Here is a 19,493-nt window from a genome sequence, read left to right as displayed (position 1 = left end):
GGGTCACTCTCCTGCTCTGGGTACACTTAGTGGGTCACTCTCCTGCTCTGGGTACACTTAGGGGGTCACTCTCCTGCTCTTGGTACTCTGGGGGGGGTCACTCTCCTGCTCTGGGTACACTTAGGGGGTCACTCTCCTGCTCTTGGTACACTTGGGGGGGTTACTCTCCTGCTCTGGGTACACTTAGGGGGTCACTCTCCTGCTCTGGGTACACTTGGGGGGGTTACTCTCCTGCTCTGGATACATTTACGGGGTCACTCTCCTGCTCTGAATACATTTACGGGGTCACTCTCCTGCTCTGGGTACACTTGGGGGGTTACTCTCCTGCTCTGGGTACACTTAGGAGGTCACTCTCCTGCTCTGGGTACACTTAGGGGGTCACTCTCCTGCTCTGGGTACACTTAGGGGGTTACTCTCCTGCTCTGGGTACACTGGGGGGTCACTCTCCTGCTCTGGGTACACTTAGGGGGTCACTCTCCTGCTCTGGGTACACTTAGGGGGTCACTTTCCTGCTCTGGGTACACTTAGGGGGTCACTCTCCTGCTCTGGGTACACTTAGGGGGTCACTCTCCTGCTCTGGATACACTTACGGGGTCACTCTCCTGCTCTGGGAACTCTGAGGTGGTCACTCTCCTGCTCTGGGTACACTTAGTGGGTCACTCTCCTGCTCTGGGTACACTTAGGGGGTCACTCTCCTGCTCTGGGTACACTTAGGGGGTCACTCTCCTGCTCTGGGTACACTTAGGGGATCACTCTCCTGCTCTTGGTACTCTGAGGGGGTCACTTTCCTGCTCTGGGTACACTTAGTGGGTCACTCTCCTGCTCTGGGTACACTTAGGGGGTCACTCTCCTGCTCTTGGTACACTTGGGGGTTACTCTCCTGCTCTGGGTACACTTAGGGGGTCACTCTCCTGCTCTGGGTACACTTGGGGGGGTTACTCTCCTGCTCTGGATACATTTACGGGGTCACTCTCCTGCTCTGGATACATTTACGGGGTCACTCTCCTGCTCTGGGTACACTTAGGGGGTCACTCTCCTGCTCTGGGTACACTTAGGGGGTCACTCTCCTGCTCTGGGTACACTTAGGGGGTCACTCTCCTGCTCTTGGTACTCTGAGGGGGTCACTCTCCTGCTCTGGGTACACTTAGTGGGTCACTCTCCTGCTCTGGGTACACTTAGGGGGTCACTCTCCTGCTCTGGGTACACTTGGGGGGGTTACTCTCCTGCTCTGGATACATTTACGGGGTCACTCTCCTGCTCTGGATACATTTACGGGGTCACTCTCCTGCTCTGGGTACACTTAGGGGGTCACTCTCCTGCTCTGGGTACACTTAGGGGGTCACTCTCCTGCTCTGGGTACACTTAGGGGGTCACTCTCCTGCTCTTGGTACTCTGAGGGGGTCACTCTCCTGCTCTGGGTACACTTAGGGGGTCACTCTCCTGCTCTGGATACATTTACGGGGTCACTCTCCTGCTCTGGGTACACTTGGGGGGTTACTCTCCTGCTCTGGGTACACTTAGGAGGTCACTCTCCTGCTCTGGGTACACTTAGGGGGTCACTCTCCTGCTCTGGGTACACTTAGGGGGTTACTCTCCTGCTCTGGGTACACTTAGGGGGTCACTCTCCTCCTCCGGGAACTCTGAGGGGGTCACTCTCCTGCTCTGGATACACTTAGGGGGTCACGGTCCTGCTCTGGATACACTTAGGAGGTCACGCTCCTGCTCTGGGTACACTTACGGGGTCACTCTCCTGCTCTGGATACACTTGGGGGGTCACTCTCCTGCTCTGGGTACACTTAGGGGGTCACTCTCCTGCTCTGGGTACACTTAGGGGGTCACTCTCCTGCTCTGGGTACACTTAGGGGGTCACTCTCCTGCTCTGGGTACACTTGGGGGGGTCACTCTCCTGCTCTGGGTACACTTGGGGGGGTCACTCTCCTGCTCTGGGTACACTTGGGGGGGTCACTCTCCTGCTCTGGGTACACTTAGGGGGTCACTCTCCTGCTCTGGGTACACTTAGGGGGTCACTCTCCTGCTCTGGGTACACTTAGGGGATCACTCTCCTGCTCTTGGTACTCTGAGGGGGTCACTTTCCTGCTCTGGGTACACTTAGTGGGTCACTCTCCTGCTCTGGGTACACTTAGGGGGTCACTCTCCTGCTCTTGGTACACTTGGGGGGGTTACTCTCCTGCTCTGGGTACACTTAGGGGGTCACTCTCCTGCTCTGGGTACACTTGGGGGGGTTACTCTCCTGCTCTGGATACATTTACGGGGTCACTCTCCTGCTCTGGATACATTTACGGGGTCACTCTCCTGCTCTGGGTACACTTAGGGGGTCACTCTCCTGCTCTGGGTACACTTAGGGGGTCACTCTCCTGCTCTGGGTACACTTAGGGGGTCACTCTCCTGCTCTGGGTACACTTAGGGGGTTACTCTCCTGCTCTGGGTACACTTAGGGGGTCACTCTCCTCCTCCGGGAACTCTGAGGGGGTCACTCTCCTGCTCTGGGTACACTTAGGGGGTCACTCTCCTGCTCTGGGTACACTTAGGGGGTCACTCTCCTGCTCTGGGTACACTTGGGGGGTTACTCTCCTGCTCTGGGTACACTTAGGGGGTCACTCTCCTGCTCTGGGTACACTTGGGGGGTTACTCTCCTGCTCTGGGTACACTTAGGAGGTCACTCTCCTGCTCTGGGTACACTTAGGGGGTCACTCTCCTGCTCTGGGTACACTTAGGGGGTCACTCTCCTGCTCTGGGTACACTTAGGGGGTTACTCTCCTGCTCTGGGTACACTTAGGGGGTCACTCTCCTCCTCCGGGAACTCTGAGGGGGTCACTCTCCTGCTCTGGATACACTTAGGGGGTCACGGTCCTGCTCTGGATACACTTAGGGGGTCACGCTCCTGCTCTGGGTACACTTGGGGGGTTACTCTCCTGCTCTGGGTACACTTACGGGGTCACTCTCCTGCTCTGGATACACTTGGGGGGTCACTCTCCTGCTCTGGGTACACTTAGGGGGTCACTCTCCTGCTCTGGGTACACTTAGGGGGTCACTCTCCTGCTCTTGGTACTCTGAGGGGGTCACTCTCCTGCTCTGGGTACACTTAGTGGGTCACTCTCCTGCTCTGGGTACACTTAGGGGGTCACTCTCCTGCTCTTGGTACACTTGGGGGGGTTACTCTCCTGCTCTGGGTACACTTAGGGGGTCACTCTCCTGCTCTGGGTACACTTGGGGGGGTTACTCTCCTGCTCTGGATACATTTACGGGGTCACTCTCCTGCTCTGGATACATTTACGGGGTCACTCTCCTGCTCTGGGTACACTTGGGGGGTTACTCTCCTGCTCTGGGTACACTTAGGAGGTCACTCTCCTGCTCTGGGTACACTTAGGGGGTCACTCTCCTGCTCTGGGTACACTTAGGGGGTCACTCTCCTGCTCTGGGTACACTTAGGGGGTTACTCTCCTGCTCTGGGTACACTTAGGGGGTCACTCTCCTCCTCCGGGAACTCTGAGGGGGTCACTCTCCTGCTCTGGATACACTTAGGGGGTCACGGTCCTGCTCTGGATACACTTAGGGGGTCACGCTCCTGCTCTGGGTACACTTGGGGGGTTACTCTCCTGCTCTGGGTACACTTACGGGGTCACTCTCCTGCTCTGGATACACTTGGGGGGTCACTCTCCTGCTCTGGGTACACTTAGGGGGTCACTCTCCTGCTCTGGGTACACTTAGTGGGTCACTCTCCTGCTCTTGGTACTCTGAGGGGGTCACTCTCCTGCTCTGGGTACACTTACGGGGTCACTCTCCTGCTCTGGGTACACTTAGGAGGTCACTCTCCTGCTCTGGGTACACTTAGGGGGTCACTCTCCTGCTCTGGGTACACTTAGGAGGTCACTCTCCTGCTCTGGGTACACTTACGGGGTCACTCTCCTGCTCTGTATACATTTACGGGGTCACTCTCCTGCTCTGGATACATTTACGGGGTCACTCTCCTGCTCTGGATACATTTACGGGGTCACTCTCCTGCTCTGGGTACACTTAGGGGGTCACTCTCCTCCTCTGGGAACTCTGAGGGGGTCACTCTCCTGCCTGGGTACACTTAGGGGGTCACGCTCCTGCTGTGGGTACACTTGGGGGGTCACACTCCTGCTCTGGATACACTTAGGGGGTCACGCTCCTGCTCTGGGTACACTTGGGGGGGTCACTCTCCTGCTCTGGGTACACTTAGTGGGTCACTCTCCTGCTCTTGGTACACTTAGGGGGTCACTCTCCTGCTCTTGGTACACTTAGGGGGTCACTCTCCTGCTCTGGGTACACTTAGGGGGTCACTCTCCTGCTCTGGGTACTCTGAGAGGGTCACTCTCCTGCTCTGGGTACACTTACGGGGTCACTCTCCTGCTCTGGGTACACTTACGGGGTCACTCTCCTGCTCTGGGTACACTTAGGAGGTCACTCTCCTGCTCTGGGTACACTTAGGGGGTCACTCTCCTGCTCTTGGTACACTTGGGGGGTTACTCTCCTGCTCTGGGTACACTTAGGGGGTCACGCTCCTGCTCTGGGTACACTTAGTGGGTCACTCTCCTGCTCTGGGTACACTTAGGGGGTCACTCTCCTGCTCTGGGTACTCTGAGGGGGTCACTCTCCTGCTCTGGGTACACTTACGGGGTCACTCTCCTGCTCTGGGTACACTTACGGGGTCACTCTCCTGCTCTGGGAACTCTGAGGGGGTTACTCTCCTGCTCTGGGTACACTTAGGGGGTCACTTTCCTGCTCTAGGTACTCTGAGGGGGTCACTCTCCTGCTCTGGATACATTTGCGGGGTCACTGTCCTGCTCTGGGTACACTTAGGGGGTTACTCTCCTGCTCTGGGTACACTTAGGGGGTCACTCTCCTCCTCTGGGAACTCTGAGGGGGTCACTCTCCTGCCTGGGTACACTTAGGGGGTCACGCTCCTGCTCTGGGTACACTTGGGGGGTCACGCTCCTGCTCTGGGTACACTTGGGGGGTCACGCTCCTGCTCTGGGTACACTTAGTGGGTCACTCTCCTGCTCTGGGTACACTTAGGGGGTCTCTCTCCTGCTCTGGGTACTCTGAGGGGGTCACTCTCCTGCTCTGGGTACACTTACGGGGTCACTCTCCTGCTCTGGGTACACTTACGGGGTCACTCTCCTGCTCTGGGAACTCTGAGGGGGTTACTCTCCTGCTCTGGGTACACTTAGGGGGTCACTTTCCTGCTCTAGGTACTCTGAGGGGGTCACTCTCCTGCTCTGGATACATTTGCGGGGTCACTGTCCTGCTCTGGGTACACTTAGGGGGTTACTCTCCTGCTCTGGGTACACTTAGGGGGTCACTCTCCTCCTCTGGGAACTCTGAGGGGGTCACTCTCCTGCCTGGGTACACTTAGGGGGTCACGCTCCTGCTCTGGGTACACTTGGGGGTCACGCTCCTGCTCTGGGTACACTTGGGGGGTCACGCTCCTGCTCTGGGTACACTTGGGGGGTCACGCTCCTGCTCTGGGTACACTTGGGGGGTTACTCTCCTGCTCTGGGTACACTTACGGGGTCACTCTCCTGCTCTGGATACACTTGGGGGGTCACTCTCCTGCTCTGGGTACACTTAGGGGGTCACTCTCCTGCTCTGGGTACACTTAGGGGGTCACTCTCCTGCTCTTGGTACTCTGGGGGGGTCACTCTCCTGCTCTGGGTACACTTAGTGGGTCACTCTCCTGCTCTGGGTACACTTAGGGGGTCACTCTCCTGCTCTTGGTACACTTGGGGGGGTTACTCTCCTGCTCTGGGTACACTTAGGGGGTCACTCTCCTGCTCTGGGTACACTTGGGGGGGTTACTCTCCTGCTCTGGATACATTTACGGGGTCACTCTCCTGCTCTGAATACATTTACGGGGTCACTCTCCTGCTCTGGGTACACTTGGGGGGTTACTCTCCTGCTCTGGGTACACTTAGGAGGTCACTCTCCTGCTCTGGGTACACTTAGGGGGTCACTCTCCTGCTCTGGGTACACTTAGGGGGTTACTCTCCTGCTCTGGGTACACTGGGGGGTCACTCTCCTGCTCTGGGTACACTTAGGGGGTCACTCTCCTGCTCTGGGTACACTTAGGGGGTCACTTTCCTGCTCTGGGTACACTTAGGGGGTCACTCTCCTGCTCTGGGTACACTTAGGGGGTCACTCTCCTGCTCTGGATACACTTACGGGGTCACTCTCCTGCTCTGGGAACTCTGAGGTGGTCACTCTCCTGCTCTGGGTACACTTAGTGGGTCACTCTCCTGCTCTGGGTACACTTAGGGGGTCACTCTCCTGCTCTGGGTACACTTAGGGGGTCACTCTCCTGCTCTGGGTACACTTAGGGGATCACTCTCCTGCTCTTGGTACTCTGAGGGGGTCACTTTCCTGCTCTGGGTACACTTAGTGGGTCACTCTCCTGCTCTGGGTACACTTAGGGGGTCACTCTCCTGCTCTTGGTACACTTGGGGGTTACTCTCCTGCTCTGGGTACACTTAGGGGGTCACTCTCCTGCTCTGGGTACACTTGGGGGGGTTACTCTCCTGCTCTGGATACATTTACGGGGTCACTCTCCTGCTCTGGATACATTTACGGGGTCACTCTCCTGCTCTGGGTACACTTAGGGGGTCACTCTCCTGCTCTGGGTACACTTAGGGGGTCACTCTCCTGCTCTGGGTACACTTAGGGGGTCACTCTCCTGCTCTTGGTACTCTGAGGGGGTCACTCTCCTGCTCTGGGTACACTTAGTGGGTCACTCTCCTGCTCTGGGTACACTTAGGGGGTCACTCTCCTGCTCTGGGTACACTTGGGGGGGTTACTCTCCTGCTCTGGATACATTTACGGGGTCACTCTCCTGCTCTGGATACATTTACGGGGTCACTCTCCTGCTCTGGGTACACTTAGGGGGTCACTCTCCTGCTCTGGGTACACTTAGGGGGTCACTCTCCTGCTCTGGGTACACTTAGGGGGTCACTCTCCTGCTCTTGGTACTCTGAGGGGGTCACTCTCCTGCTCTGGGTACACTTAGGGGGTCACTCTCCTGCTCTGGGTACACTTGGGGGGGTTACTCTCCTGCTCTGGATACATTTACGGGGTCACTCTCCTGCTCTGGATACATTTACGGGGTCACTCTCCTGCTCTGGGTACACTTGGGGGGTTACTCTCCTGCTCTGGGTACACTTAGGAGGTCACTCTCCTGCTCTGGGTACACTTAGGGGGTCACTCTCCTGCTCTGGGTACACTTAGGGGGTTACTCTCCTGCTCTGGGTACACTTAGGGGGTCACTCTCCTCCTCCGGGAACTCTGAGGGGGTCACTCTCCTGCTCTGGATACACTTAGGGGGTCACGGTCCTGCTCTGGATACACTTAGGAGGTCACGCTCCTGCTCTGGGTACACTTACGGGGTCACTCTCCTGCTCTGGATACACTTGGGGGGTCACTCTCCTGCTCTGGGTACACTTAGGGGGTCACTCTCCTGCTCTGGGTACACTTAGGGGGTCACTCTCCTGCTCTGGGTACACTTAGGGGGTCACTCTCCTGCTCTGGGTACACTTGGGGGGGTCACTCTCCTGCTCTGGGTACACTTAGGGGGTCACTCTCCTGCTCTGGGTACACTTAGGGGGTCACTCTCCTGCTCTGGGTACACTTAGGGGATCACTCTCCTGCTCTTGGTACTCTGAGGGGGTCACTTTCCTGCTCTGGGTACACTTAGTGGGTCACTCTCCTGCTCTGGGTACACTTAGGGGGTCACTCTCCTGCTCTTGGTACACTTGGGGGGGTTACTCTCCTGCTCTGGGTACACTTAGGGGGTCACTCTCCTGCTCTGGGTACACTTGGGGGGGTTACTCTCCTGCTCTGGATACATTTACGGGGTCACTCTCCTGCTCTGGATACATTTACGGGGTCACTCTCCTGCTCTGGGTACACTTAGGGGGTCACTCTCCTGCTCTGGGTACACTTAGGGGGTCACTCTCCTGCTCTGGGTACACTTAGGGGGTCACTCTCCTGCTCTGGGTACACTTAGGGGGTTACTCTCCTGCTCTGGGTACACTTAGGGGGTCACTCTCCTCCTCCGGGAACTCTGAGGGGGTCACTCTCCTGCTCTGGGTACACTTAGGGGGTCACTCTCCTGCTCTGGGTACACTTAGGGGGTCACTCTCCTGCTCTGGGTACACTTGGGGGGTTACTCTCCTGCTCTGGGTACACTTAGGGGGTCACTCTCCTGCTCTGGGTACACTTGGGGGGTTACTCTCCTGCTCTGGGTACACTTAGGAGGTCACTCTCCTGCTCTGGGTACACTTAGGGGGTCACTCTCCTGCTCTGGGTACACTTAGGGGGTCACTCTCCTGCTCTGGGTACACTTAGGGGGTTACTCTCCTGCTCTGGGTACACTTAGGGGGTCACTCTCCTCCTCCGGGAACTCTGAGGGGGTCACTCTCCTGCTCTGGATACACTTAGGGGGTCACGGTCCTGCTCTGGATACACTTAGGGGGTCACGCTCCTGCTCTGGGTACACTTGGGGGGTTACTCTCCTGCTCTGGGTACACTTACGGGGTCACTCTCCTGCTCTGGATACACTTGGGGGGTCACTCTCCTGCTCTGGGTACACTTAGGGGGTCACTCTCCTGCTCTGGGTACACTTAGGGGGTCACTCTCCTGCTCTTGGTACTCTGAGGGGGTCACTCTCCTGCTCTGGGTACACTTAGTGGGTCACTCTCCTGCTCTGGGTACACTTAGGGGGTCACTCTCCTGCTCTTGGTACACTTGGGGGGGTTACTCTCCTGCTCTGGGTACACTTAGGGGGTCACTCTCCTGCTCTGGGTACACTTGGGGGGGTTACTCTCCTGCTCTGGATACATTTACGGGGTCACTCTCCTGCTCTGGATACATTTACGGGGTCACTCTCCTGCTCTGGGTACACTTGGGGGGTTACTCTCCTGCTCTGGGTACACTTAGGAGGTCACTCTCCTGCTCTGGGTACACTTAGGGGGTCACTCTCCTGCTCTGGGTACACTTAGGGGGTCACTCTCCTGCTCTGGGTACACTTAGGGGGTTACTCTCCTGCTCTGGGTACACTTAGGGGGTCACTCTCCTCCTCCGGGAACTCTGAGGGGGTCACTCTCCTGCTCTGGATACACTTAGGGGGTCACGGTCCTGCTCTGGATACACTTAGGGGGTCACGCTCCTGCTCTGGGTACACTTGGGGGGTTACTCTCCTGCTCTGGGTACACTTACGGGGTCACTCTCCTGCTCTGGATACACTTGGGGGGTCACTCTCCTGCTCTGGGTACACTTAGGGGGTCACTCTCCTGCTCTGGGTACACTTAGTGGGTCACTCTCCTGCTCTTGGTACTCTGAGGGGGTCACTCTCCTGCTCTGGGTACACTTACGGGGTCACTCTCCTGCTCTGGGTACACTTAGGAGGTCACTCTCCTGCTCTGGGTACACTTAGGGGGTCACTCTCCTGCTCTGGGTACACTTAGGAGGTCACTCTCCTGCTCTGGGTACACTTACGGGGTCACTCTCCTGCTCTGTATACATTTACGGGGTCACTCTCCTGCTCTGGATACATTTACGGGGTCACTCTCCTGCTCTGGATACATTTACGGGGTCACTCTCCTGCTCTGGGTACACTTAGGGGGTCACTCTCCTCCTCTGGGAACTCTGAGGGGGTCACTCTCCTGCCTGGGTACACTTAGGGGGTCACGCTCCTGCTGTGGGTACACTTGGGGGGTCACACTCCTGCTCTGGATACACTTAGGGGGTCACGCTCCTGCTCTGGGTACACTTGGGGGGGTCACTCTCCTGCTCTGGGTACACTTAGTGGGTCACTCTCCTGCTCTTGGTACACTTAGGGGGTCACTCTCCTGCTCTTGGTACACTTAGGGGGTCACTCTCCTGCTCTGGGTACACTTAGGGGGTCACTCTCCTGCTCTGGGTACTCTGAGAGGGTCACTCTCCTGCTCTGGGTACACTTACGGGGTCACTCTCCTGCTCTGGGTACACTTACGGGGTCACTCTCCTGCTCTGGGTACACTTAGGAGGTCACTCTCCTGCTCTGGGTACACTTAGGGGGTCACTCTCCTGCTCTTGGTACACTTGGGGGGTTACTCTCCTGCTCTGGGTACACTTAGGGGGTCACGCTCCTGCTCTGGGTACACTTAGTGGGTCACTCTCCTGCTCTGGGTACACTTAGGGGGTCACTCTCCTGCTCTGGGTACTCTGAGGGGGTCACTCTCCTGCTCTGGGTACACTTACGGGGTCACTCTCCTGCTCTGGGTACACTTACGGGGTCACTCTCCTGCTCTGGGAACTCTGAGGGGGTTACTCTCCTGCTCTGGGTACACTTAGGGGGTCACTTTCCTGCTCTAGGTACTCTGAGGGGGTCACTCTCCTGCTCTGGATACATTTGCGGGGTCACTGTCCTGCTCTGGGTACACTTAGGGGGTTACTCTCCTGCTCTGGGTACACTTAGGGGGTCACTCTCCTCCTCTGGGAACTCTGAGGGGGTCACTCTCCTGCCTGGGTACACTTAGGGGGTCACGCTCCTGCTCTGGGTACACTTGGGGGGTCACGCTCCTGCTCTGGGTACACTTGGGGGGTCACGCTCCTGCTCTGGGTACACTTAGTGGGTCACTCTCCTGCTCTGGGTACACTTAGGGGGTCTCTCTCCTGCTCTGGGTACTCTGAGGGGGTCACTCTCCTGCTCTGGGTACACTTACGGGGTCACTCTCCTGCTCTGGGTACACTTACGGGGTCACTCTCCTGCTCTGGGAACTCTGAGGGGGTTACTCTCCTGCTCTGGGTACACTTAGGGGGTCACTTTCCTGCTCTAGGTACTCTGAGGGGGTCACTCTCCTGCTCTGGATACATTTGCGGGGTCACTGTCCTGCTCTGGGTACACTTAGGGGGTTACTCTCCTGCTCTGGGTACACTTAGGGGGTCACTCTCCTCCTCTGGGAACTCTGAGGGGGTCACTCTCCTGCCTGGGTACACTTAGGGGGTCACGCTCCTGCTCTGGGTACACTTGGGGGTCACGCTCCTGCTCTGGGTACACTTGGGGGGTCACGCTCCTGCTCTGGGTACACTTGGGGGGTCACGCTCCTGCTCTGGGTACACTTGGGGGGTTACTCTCCTGCTCTGGGTACACTTACGGGGTCACTCTCCTGCTCTGGATACACTTGGGGGGTCACTCTCCTGCTCTGGGTACACTTAGGGGGTCACTCTCCTGCTCTGGGTACACTTAGGGGGTCACTCTCCTGCTCTTGGTACTCTGGGGGGGTCACTCTCCTGCTCTGGGTACACTTAGTGGGTCACTCTCCTGCTCTGGGTACACTTAGGGGGTCACTCTCCTGCTCTTGGTACACTTGGGGGGGTTACTCTCCTGCTCTGGGTACACTTAGGGGGTCACTCTCCTGCTCTGGGTACACTTGGGGGGGTTACTCTCCTGCTCTGGATACATTTACGGGGTCACTCTCCTGCTCTGAATACATTTACGGGGTCACTCTCCTGCTCTGGGTACACTTGGGGGGTTACTCTCCTGCTCTGGGTACACTTAGGAGGTCACTCTCCTGCTCTGGGTACACTTAGGGGGTCACTCTCCTGCTCTGGGTACACTTAGGGGGTTACTCTCCTGCTCTGGGTACACTGGGGGGTCACTCTCCTGCTCTGGGTACACTTAGGGGGTCACTCTCCTGCTCTGGGTACACTTAGGGGGTCACTTTCCTGCTCTGGGTACACTTAGGGGGTCACTCTCCTGCTCTGGGTACACTTAGGGGGTCACTCTCCTGCTCTGGATACACTTACGGGGTCACTCTCCTGCTCTGGGAACTCTGAGGTGGTCACTCTCCTGCTCTGGGTACACTTAGTGGGTCACTCTCCTGCTCTGGGTACACTTAGGGGGTCACTCTCCTGCTCTGGGTACACTTAGGGGGTCACTCTCCTGCTCTGGGTACACTTAGGGGATCACTCTCCTGCTCTTGGTACTCTGAGGGGGTCACTTTCCTGCTCTGGGTACACTTAGTGGGTCACTCTCCTGCTCTGGGTACACTTAGGGGGTCACTCTCCTGCTCTTGGTACACTTGGGGGTTACTCTCCTGCTCTGGGTACACTTAGGGGGTCACTCTCCTGCTCTGGGTACACTTGGGGGGGTTACTCTCCTGCTCTGGATACATTTACGGGGTCACTCTCCTGCTCTGGATACATTTACGGGGTCACTCTCCTGCTCTGGGTACACTTAGGGGGTCACTCTCCTGCTCTGGGTACACTTAGGGGGTCACTCTCCTGCTCTGGGTACACTTAGGGGGTCACTCTCCTGCTCTTGGTACTCTGAGGGGGTCACTCTCCTGCTCTGGGTACACTTAGTGGGTCACTCTCCTGCTCTGGGTACACTTAGGGGGTCACTCTCCTGCTCTGGGTACACTTGGGGGGGTTACTCTCCTGCTCTGGATACATTTACGGGGTCACTCTCCTGCTCTGGATACATTTACGGGGTCACTCTCCTGCTCTGGGTACACTTAGGGGGTCACTCTCCTGCTCTGGGTACACTTAGGGGGTCACTCTCCTGCTCTGGGTACACTTAGGGGGTCACTCTCCTGCTCTTGGTACTCTGAGGGGGTCACTCTCCTGCTCTGGGTACACTTAGGGGGTCACTCTCCTGCTCTGGGTACACTTGGGGGGGTTACTCTCCTGCTCTGGATACATTTACGGGGTCACTCTCCTGCTCTGGATACATTTACGGGGTCACTCTCCTGCTCTGGGTACACTTGGGGGGTTACTCTCCTGCTCTGGGTACACTTAGGAGGTCACTCTCCTGCTCTGGGTACACTTAGGGGGTCACTCTCCTGCTCTGGGTACACTTAGGGGGTTACTCTCCTGCTCTGGGTACACTTAGGGGGTCACTCTCCTCCTCCGGGAACTCTGAGGGGGTCACTCTCCTGCTCTGGATACACTTAGGGGGTCACGGTCCTGCTCTGGATACACTTAGGAGGTCACGCTCCTGCTCTGGGTACACTTACGGGGTCACTCTCCTGCTCTGGATACACTTGGGGGGTCACTCTCCTGCTCTGGGTACACTTAGGGGGTCACTCTCCTGCTCTGGGTACACTTAGGGGGTCACTCTCCTGCTCTGGGTACACTTAGGGGGTCACTCTCCTGCTCTGGGTACACTTGGGGGGGTCACTCTCCTGCTCTGGGTACACTTAGGGGGTCACTCTCCTGCTCTGGGTACACTTAGGGGGTCACTCTCCTGCTCTGGGTACACTTAGGGGATCACTCTCCTGCTCTTGGTACTCTGAGGGGGTCACTTTCCTGCTCTGGGTACACTTAGTGGGTCACTCTCCTGCTCTGGGTACACTTAGGGGGTCACTCTCCTGCTCTTGGTACACTTGGGGGGGTTACTCTCCTGCTCTGGGTACACTTAGGGGGTCACTCTCCTGCTCTGGGTACACTTGGGGGGGTTACTCTCCTGCTCTGGATACATTTACGGGGTCACTCTCCTGCTCTGGATACATTTACGGGGTCACTCTCCTGCTCTGGGTACACTTAGGGGGTCACTCTCCTGCTCTGGGTACACTTAGGGGGTCACTCTCCTGCTCTGGGTACACTTAGGGGGTCACTCTCCTGCTCTGGGTACACTTAGGGGGTTACTCTCCTGCTCTGGGTACACTTAGGGGGTCACTCTCCTCCTCCGGGAACTCTGAGGGGGTCACTCTCCTGCTCTGGGTACACTTAGGGGGTCACTCTCCTGCTCTGGGTACACTTAGGGGGTCACTCTCCTGCTCTGGGTACACTTGGGGGGTTACTCTCCTGCTCTGGGTACACTTAGGGGGTCACTCTCCTGCTCTGGGTACACTTGGGGGGTTACTCTCCTGCTCTGGGTACACTTAGGAGGTCACTCTCCTGCTCTGGGTACACTTAGGGGGTCACTCTCCTGCTCTGGGTACACTTAGGGGGTCACTCTCCTGCTCTGGGTACACTTAGGGGGTTACTCTCCTGCTCTGGGTACACTTAGGGGGTCACTCTCCTCCTCCGGGAACTCTGAGGGGGTCACTCTCCTGCTCTGGATACACTTAGGGGGTCACGGTCCTGCTCTGGATACACTTAGGGGGTCACGCTCCTGCTCTGGGTACACTTGGGGGGTTACTCTCCTGCTCTGGGTACACTTACGGGGTCACTCTCCTGCTCTGGATACACTTGGGGGGTCACTCTCCTGCTCTGGGTACACTTAGGGGGTCACTCTCCTGCTCTGGGTACACTTAGGGGGTCACTCTCCTGCTCTTGGTACTCTGAGGGGGTCACTCTCCTGCTCTGGGTACACTTAGTGGGTCACTCTCCTGCTCTGGGTACACTTAGGGGGTCACTCTCCTGCTCTTGGTACACTTGGGGGGGTTACTCTCCTGCTCTGGGTACACTTAGGGGGTCACTCTCCTGCTCTGGGTACACTTGGGGGGGTTACTCTCCTGCTCTGGATACATTTACGGGGTCACTCTCCTGCTCTGGATACATTTACGGGGTCACTCTCCTGCTCTGGGTACACTTGGGGGGTTACTCTCCTGCTCTGGGTACACTTAGGAGGTCACTCTCCTGCTCTGGGTACACTTAGGGGGTCACTCTCCTGCTCTGGGTACACTTAGGGGGTCACTCTCCTGCTCTGGGTACACTTAGGGGGTTACTCTCCTGCTCTGGGTACACTTAGGGGGTCACTCTCCTCCTCCGGGAACTCTGAGGGGGTCACTCTCCTGCTCTGGATACACTTAGGGGGTCACGGTCCTGCTCTGGATACACTTAGGGGGTCACGCTCCTGCTCTGGGTACACTTGGGGGGTTACTCTCCTGCTCTGGGTACACTTACGGGGTCACTCTCCTGCTCTGGATACACTTGGGGGGTCACTCTCCTGCTCTGGGTACACTTAGGGGGTCACTCTCCTGCTCTGGGTACACTTAGTGGGTCACTCTCCTGCTCTTGGTACTCTGAGGGGGTCACTCTCCTGCTCTGGGTACACTTACGGGGTCACTCTCCTGCTCTGGGTACACTTAGGAGGTCACTCTCCTGCTCTGGGTACACTTAGGGGGTCACTCTCCTGCTCTGGGTACACTTAGGAGGTCACTCTCCTGCTCTGGGTACACTTACGGGGTCACTCTCCTGCTCTGTATACATTTACGGGGTCACTCTCCTGCTCTGGATACATTTACGGGGTCACTCTCCTGCTCTGGATACATTTACGGGGTCACTCTCCTGCTCTGGGTACACTTAGGGGGTCACTCTCCTCCTCTGGGAACTCTGAGGGGGTCACTCTCCTGCCTGGGTACACTTAGGGGGTCACGCTCCTGCTGTGGGTACACTTGGGGGGTCACACTCCTGCTCTGGATACACTTAGGGGGTCACGCTCCTGCTCTGGGTACACTTGGGGGGGTCACTCTCCTGCTCTGGGTACACTTAGTGGGTCACTCTCCTGCTCTTGGTACACTTAGGGGGTCACTCTCCTGCTCTTGGTACACTTAGGGGGTCACTCTCCTGCTCTGGGTACACTTAGGGGGTCACTCTCCTGCTCTGGGTACTCTGAGAGGGTCACTCTCCTGCTCTGGGTACACTTACGGGGTCACTCTCCTGCTCTGGGTACACTTACGGGGTCACTCTCCTGCTCTGGGTACACTTAGGAGGTCACTCTCCTGCTCTGGGTACACTTAGGGGGTCACTCTCCTGCTCTTGGTACACTTGGGGGGTTACTCTCCTGCTCTGGGTACACTTAGGGGGTCACGCTCCTGCTCTGGGTACACTTAGTGGGTCACTCTCCTGCTCTGGGTACACTTAGGGGGTCACTCTCCTGCTCTGGGTACTCTGAGGGGGTCACTCTCCTGCTCTGGGTACACTTACGGGGTCACTCTCCTGCTCTGGGTACACTTACGGGGTCACTCTCCTGCTCTGGGAACTCTGAGGGGGTTACTCTCCTGCTCTGGGTACACTTAGGGGGTCACTTTCCTGCTCTAGGTACTCTGAGGGGGTCACTCTCCTGCTCTGGATACATTTGCGGGGTCACTGTCCTGCTCTGGGTACACTTAGGGGGTTACTCTCCTGCTCTGGGTACACTTAGGGGGTCACTCTCCTCCTCTGGGAACTCTGAGGGGGTCACTCTCCTGCCTGGGTACACTTAGGGGGTCACGCTCCTGCTCTGGGTACACTTGGGGGGTCACGCTCCTGCTCTGGGTACACTTGGGGGGTCACGCTCCTGCTCTGGGTACACTTAGTGGGTCACTCTCCTGCTCTGGGTACACTTAGGGGGTCTCTCTCCTGCTCTGGGTACTCTGAGGGGGTCACTCTCCTGCTCTGGGTACACTTACGGGGTCACTCTCCTGCTCTGGGTACACTTACGGGGTCACTCTCCTGCTCTGGGAACTCTGAGGGGGTTACTCTCCTGCTCTGGGTACACTTAGGGGGTCACTTTCCTGCTCTAGGTACTCTGAGGGGGTCACTCTCCTGCTCTGGATACATTTGCGGGGTCACTGTCCTGCTCTGGGTACACTTAGGGGGTTACTCTCCTGCTCTGGGTACACTTAGGGGGTCACTCTCCTCCTCTGGGAACTCTGAGGGGGTCACTCTCCTGCCTGGGTACACTTAGGGGGTCACGCTCCTGCTCTGGGTACACTTGGGGGTCACGCTCCTGCTCTGGGTACACTTGGGGGGTCACGCTCCTGCTCTGGGTACACTTGGGGGGTCACGCTCCTGCTCTGGGTACACTTGGGGGGTCACGCTCCTGCTCTGGGTACACTTGGGGGGTCACTCTCCTGCTCTGGGTACACTTAGGGGGTCACTCTCCTGCTCTGGGTACACTTAGGGGGTCACTCTCCTGCTCTGAGGGGGTCACTCTCCTGCTCTGGGTACACTTATGGGGTCACTCTCCTGCTCTGGGTGCTCTGAGGGGGTCACTCTCCTGCTCTGGGCACACTTACGGGGTCACTCTCCTGCTCTGGGCACACTTACGGGGTCACTCTCCTGCTCTGGGCACTCTGAGGGGGTCACTCCTGCTCTGGGCACTTTAATCTTGACAGTCTATGGGGGAAGCTCTAAAGGGGCACTCCTATTTGTGGCACTTTTAAGAGGGAAGCATGGTCTATATTGGCACTGATCTAATTGGTCACTCCTGCTCTGGGCATTTGAAGAGGACTTTCTGCTGCTCTGGGTACTCTGAGGGGTCACTTTTTCTGCTCTGTACACTCTGAGGGGGCACTCCTCATCTGGGCATTCTAAGGAGCAAGCCTGATCTATATGGGCACTGTGATCTTAGGGGTCATTCCTGCTCTGGGCATCCTAGGGTGTCACTCCTAATCTAGGTACTTATGGAGACCACATATAGTGCTGAATTCTTCACTGTATATTCTCTGTTGTAAGTTTTACAATAAAGGGGGCTCACTGACTGCTATTATCCTGGAGGTTAATTATTGTACAGTGTTGGGTTAATTGTGTAGTTCTGATAGTTATTAATGCATATTCCTGGGGGTTTATTGCTGTGCTAAATTATTGTGCCATGCTGGGATTTAATTGTTCTGCCATGCTAAGGGGCTAATTATTGTGCAATATTGGAGGTTTATTGTGTCGTGCTTGTGGTTCATTTTTGTGCTATGCTGGAGGTTTATTTTTGTTCTGTTCCGGGGGTTAGTTATTATGTTTTGCTGGTTATTATGGCTGACCCTGACATGTACTGGAGATTATCTGGCCCTTATACTTACTGGGGAGCTATTGCTGACCTTGACACTTGCTGGGGGTTATCATTGTTATTCCCATTTGGGCTTGTTTTACTCCAGCAATCAATTCTGTGTGTCCAAAGGCACTATTTTGTCTATATAAAGGGGAAGTGCTGTGAAGAAACGCCCAATTTTCAGTCGCCATTGCAACCCAGCCTCATACTCCAGGGGGCCCATGCAGCTTCCCTCTAAACCTGTATAGGAGGGGCGACATATAGAAGAACTGATGCCCTCCATGTTCTTCTCACAGCCACTGAATGCCTGCAGGTGGTAAAGGAAGAAAAGCGGGCATTCAGTGGCTGCAAGAAGAACATGGAGGACATCAGTTCCTATATATGCCACCCCTCCTATACAGTTTACTTCTGCTGCCCACAGGTCCCTCAACGCTCTCCTGGCCCCTCTGTGATCTTCCCCAGCAACTTCTCTGCTCTCCAACCTCCTGCTGTCCTCTGGTACCACCTGTGCTCTTCTTGAGTCCCCCCCCCCCTTGCTGTTCTTTAGTCCCCTCCTGTGCTGTTTTCTGATCTGAGGTCTGTTGTTAAACTTATATTATTATATGTATATAGATGGACTGAGGAAAGGGATAGTGATCATGAAAAAGGTAAAAAGCGCCCCCCAGCACATTTCTGACCTCCACCTCTCTACTAGCACAAGTGGAAGGGGGGGGTCTATGCTTAGTGGAGAGGGGGGTCTGTACTTAGTGGAGAAGGGGGTTACGTACTGAAGGAGGGGGGTCTGTACTTAGTGGAGAGGGGGGTCCGTACTGAGGGAGGGGTTTCTATACTTAGTGGAGAGGGGGGTCCCTACTGAGGGAGGGGGGTCTATACTTAGTCTAGAGGGGGGTACGTACTGAGGGAGGGGGGTCTATATTTAATGTAATAATAAAAATACATTTCAAGCATGGTGTTGGGATAATATAAGTGCTAAAACCAGCCATTTACCCGACAAATCACTCGTCGCCGAAATCCCGTCAACCCGGAGACTACATTCAACACTTACGAATCACTCGCAAATTTCACGAACGTACCGCAATGTATATCACTCGTACTATCGTTATGTTACCATTTCGCGTTATCTGAGAAAACCACCGCGACGCAGGCGTTGCTTCATTTCAGGCATGTCTAAGTTGTTAAACATGTGTCAGTAGACAGCCATAGCGATTTGCATCCTTATCGAACCACGTCAGTTCGATACCAATCATTTCTCATTTTTGAACATTTCTAAATACATTTCTAACATTTCAAACCATTTTGAATCATTTCTTTCATTTCAGTCACGTACCGCGCTCCCATTCGAATCTAGTCGCATCTAAAGATGCACCGATTCGCTCCGGTGTGCCCCAGTAGTTACGGCCTCATTTCAGTACATGCTCCAGAGTCACGTCATTATCAGTCGCTTTCGACTCACCGATTCGTACCTCTGTCATGGTTATCATGCCACGTATCACGCTCCGTTACGAATTCAGTCGCATGGAAATGCACCGATTCGTCTCGGCGTGCCCCAGGTATTGGCCACATTTCAGTACATGCTCCAGAGTCCGATTCGCAGTCAGTCGCTATAGCGGCATGATCGATTTGCGCCTCTGTCATGGCAACAAATGTTACCCCTTTACTTACCGCGTTTCGGTTCGAATCCAGTCGCATCTTCGATGCACCGATTCGTTACGGCGTGCCCCAGGGCCCGGCCTCATTTCTGGACATGCTCCAGAGTCCGGTTCATTGTCAGTCGTAGTTTGCG

The sequence above is a fragment of the Aquarana catesbeiana genome, linkage group LG09 (assembly GCF_042186555.1).
Source record: "Aquarana catesbeiana isolate 2022-GZ linkage group LG09, ASM4218655v1, whole genome shotgun sequence".
NCBI classification, from domain to species: domain Eukaryota; kingdom Metazoa; phylum Chordata; class Amphibia; order Anura; family Ranidae; genus Aquarana; species Aquarana catesbeiana.
Note: the sequence above shows the minus strand (reverse complement) of the source record.